The sequence below is a fragment of the Sardina pilchardus genome, chromosome 15, assembly GCF_963854185.1.
Source record: "Sardina pilchardus chromosome 15, fSarPil1.1, whole genome shotgun sequence".
Classification (NCBI taxonomy): Eukaryota; Metazoa; Chordata; class Actinopteri; order Clupeiformes; family Clupeidae; genus Sardina; species Sardina pilchardus.
In genome coordinates this window covers 24,724,206-24,726,705 of record NC_085008.1, presented here as the reverse complement: position 1 = coordinate 24,726,705, position 2,500 = coordinate 24,724,206, and the positions used below count along the sequence as shown (strand labels likewise).

Sequence of the window (2,500 nt, the reverse complement as noted above, 5' to 3'; positions counted from 1 at the left end):
GTCCTCAAACCGCAAGGCGTCTCTGGAAGCGGAGGCAACAGCTGTATCAAAAAGCTTGCTCAAATTTGGTCGCCTCCAAACACTGCAAGCAGGGCGTGGCTCAGACTCCCAAGACTTGCAGCAAATGCGGAGAGGGACGTCGACGTTTGCTCACGAGGCCCTGATGAAAGGACAGGCTCGGTCTTCGAAAATCACAAGATAATGGCAGCGGTGGGATTTGAACCCACGCCTCCGGAGAGACTGGAGCCTTAATCCAGCGCCTTAGACCGCTCGGCCACACTACCCCACGTGTGGAGGTCCTCAGAAGGGAAGAGTTCCTCGCTTCGGTCAGCGAGATGGCGGGCAACAGAAGTGTCACGACTGTGGTTTGAGGGCAAGGCCCAAGCCATCTCTTCTTGCGCTGCTGGTCATAATGGCAGCGGTGGGATTCGAACCCACGCCCCCGAAGAGACTGGAGCCTTAATCCAGCGCCTTAGACCGCTCGGCCACGCTACCGCAGTGGTGGCTCATCAATGAGGCGGGGCAATCTTACAGCAAGACCGGAGGCCCTAGGGAGGCAGCAAAGAGGACCTTAAAGAGAGGGTCGTTGCGTTGGCCGGGAATCGAACCCGGGTCAACTGCTTGGAAGGCAGCTATGCTAACCACTATACCACCAACGCCACACAGACAGGGGAAAAGCCTTCGCAACAAGGCTAAGCCAATGCAGGCCTGTCAGTCAGGCCCTTTGCAGTCCCGACATATTTTTCACTCTTGTGAAGCAGGCAGTTCAACAGACTGGCCTAGCCTTTGCTAGCTCAGCACAAGAGTAGCGGTCCTCAAACCGCAAGGCGTCTCTGGAAGCGGAGGCAACAGCTGTATCAAAAAGCTTGCTCAAATTTGGTCGCCTCCAGTCACTGTAAGCAGGGCGTGGCTCAGACTCCCAAGACTTGCAGCAAATGCGGAGAGGGACGTCGACGTTTGCTCACGAGGCCCTGATGAAAGGACAGGCTCGGTCTTCGAAAATCACAAGATAATGGCAGCGGTGGGATTTGAACCCACGCCTCCGGAGAGACTGGAGCCTAAATCCAGCGCCTTAGACCGCTCGGCCACACTACCCCACGTGTGGAGGTCCTCAGAAGGGAAGAGTTCCTCGCTTCGGTCAGCGAGATGGCGGGCAACAGAAGTGTCACGACTGTGGTTTGAGGGCAAGGCCAAAGCCATCTCTTCTTGCGCTGCTGGTCATAATGGCAGCGGTGGGATTCGAACCCACGCCCCCGAAGAGACTGGAGCCTTAATCCAGCGCCTTAGACCGCTCGGCCACGCTACCGCAGTGGTGGCTCACCAATGAGGCGGGGCAATCTTACAGCAAGACCGGAGGCCCTAGGGAGGCAGCAAAGAGGACCTTAAAGAGAGGGTCGTTGCGTTGGCCGGGAATCGAACCCGGGTCAACTGCTTGGAAGGCAGCTATGCTAACCACTATACCACCAACGCCACACAGACAGGGGAAAAGCCTTCGCAACAAGGCTAAGCCAATGCAGGCCTGTCAGTCAGGCCCTTTGCAGTCCCGACATATTTTTCACTCTTGTGAAGCAGGCAGTTCAACAGACTGGCCTAGCCTTTGCTAGCTCAGCACAAGAGTAGCGGTCCTCAAACCGCAAGGCGTCTCTGGAAGCGGAGGCAACAGCTGTATCAAAAAGCTTGCTCAAATTTGGTCGCCTCCAGTCACTGCAAGCAGGGCGTGGCTCAGACTCCCAAGACTTGCAGCAAATGCGGAGAGGGACGTCGACGTTTGCTCACGAGGCCCTGATGAAAGGACAGTCTCGGTCTTCGAAAATTACAAGATAATGGCAGCGGTGGGATTTGAACCCACGCCTCCGGAGAGACTGGAGCCTAAATCCAGCGCCTTAGACCGCTCGGCCACACTACCCCACGGGTGGAGGTCCTCAGAAGGGAAGAGTTCCTCGCTTCGGTCAGCGAGATGGCGGGCAACAGAAGTGTCACGACTGTGGTTTGAGGGCAAGGCCCAAGCCATCTCTTCTTGCGCTGCTGGTCATAATGGCAGCGGTGGGATTCGAACCCACGCCCCCGAAGAGACTGGAGCCTTAATCCAGCGCCTTAGACCGCTCGGCCACGCTACCGCAGTGGTGGCTCACCAATGAGGCGGGGCAATCTTACAGCAAGACCGGAGGCCCTAGGGAGGCAGCAAAGAGGACCTTAAAGAGAGGGTCGTTGCGTTGGCCGGGAATCGAACCCGGGTCAACTGCTTGGAAGGCAGCTATGCTAACCACTATACCACCAACGCCACACAGACAGGGGAAAAGCCTTCGCAACAAGGCTAAGCCAATGCAGGCCTGTCAGTCAGGCCCTTTGCAGTCCCGACATATTTTTCACTCTTGTGAAGCAGGCAGTTCAACAGACTGGCCTAGCCTTTGCTAGCTCAGCACAAGAGTAGCGGTCCTCAAACCGCAAGGCGTCTCTGGAAGCGGAGGCAACAGCTGTATCAAAAAGCTTGCTCAAATTT

General features: G+C 56.6%; 9 non-coding genes across 9 annotated transcripts; all 9 read right to left on the bottom strand.

Annotated features, from left to right (window-relative positions):
- Positions 1 to 202: 202 nt before the first annotated feature.
- Positions 203 to 284, bottom strand: trnal-aag (transfer RNA leucine (anticodon AAG)). The gene has a single exon. It is a non-coding gene; the product is annotated as a tRNA-Leu (tRNA).
- Positions 285 to 413: 129 nt separating this feature from the next.
- Positions 414 to 495, bottom strand: trnal-aag (transfer RNA leucine (anticodon AAG)). Its single transcript has one exon. It is a non-coding gene; the product is annotated as a tRNA-Leu (tRNA).
- A 92-nt stretch (positions 496 to 587) lies between these two features.
- On the bottom strand, positions 588 to 659 carry trnag-ucc (transfer RNA glycine (anticodon UCC)). The gene has a single exon. It is a non-coding gene; the product is annotated as a tRNA-Gly (tRNA).
- A 354-nt stretch (positions 660 to 1,013) lies between these two features.
- On the bottom strand, positions 1,014 to 1,095 carry trnal-uag (transfer RNA leucine (anticodon UAG)). Its single transcript has one exon. It is a non-coding gene; the product is annotated as a tRNA-Leu (tRNA).
- Positions 1,096 to 1,224: 129 nt separating this feature from the next.
- trnal-aag (transfer RNA leucine (anticodon AAG)) lies at positions 1,225 to 1,306 on the bottom strand. The gene has a single exon. It is a non-coding gene; the product is annotated as a tRNA-Leu (tRNA).
- A 92-nt stretch (positions 1,307 to 1,398) lies between these two features.
- On the bottom strand, positions 1,399 to 1,470 carry trnag-ucc (transfer RNA glycine (anticodon UCC)). Its single transcript has one exon. It is a non-coding gene; the product is annotated as a tRNA-Gly (tRNA).
- Positions 1,471 to 1,824: 354 nt separating this feature from the next.
- On the bottom strand, positions 1,825 to 1,906 carry trnal-uag (transfer RNA leucine (anticodon UAG)). Its single transcript has one exon. It is a non-coding gene; the product is annotated as a tRNA-Leu (tRNA).
- A 129-nt stretch (positions 1,907 to 2,035) lies between these two features.
- Positions 2,036 to 2,117, bottom strand: trnal-aag (transfer RNA leucine (anticodon AAG)). The gene has a single exon. It is a non-coding gene; the product is annotated as a tRNA-Leu (tRNA).
- A 92-nt stretch (positions 2,118 to 2,209) lies between these two features.
- On the bottom strand, positions 2,210 to 2,281 carry trnag-ucc (transfer RNA glycine (anticodon UCC)). Its single transcript has one exon. It is a non-coding gene; the product is annotated as a tRNA-Gly (tRNA).
- Positions 2,282 to 2,500: the final 219 nt, after the last annotated feature.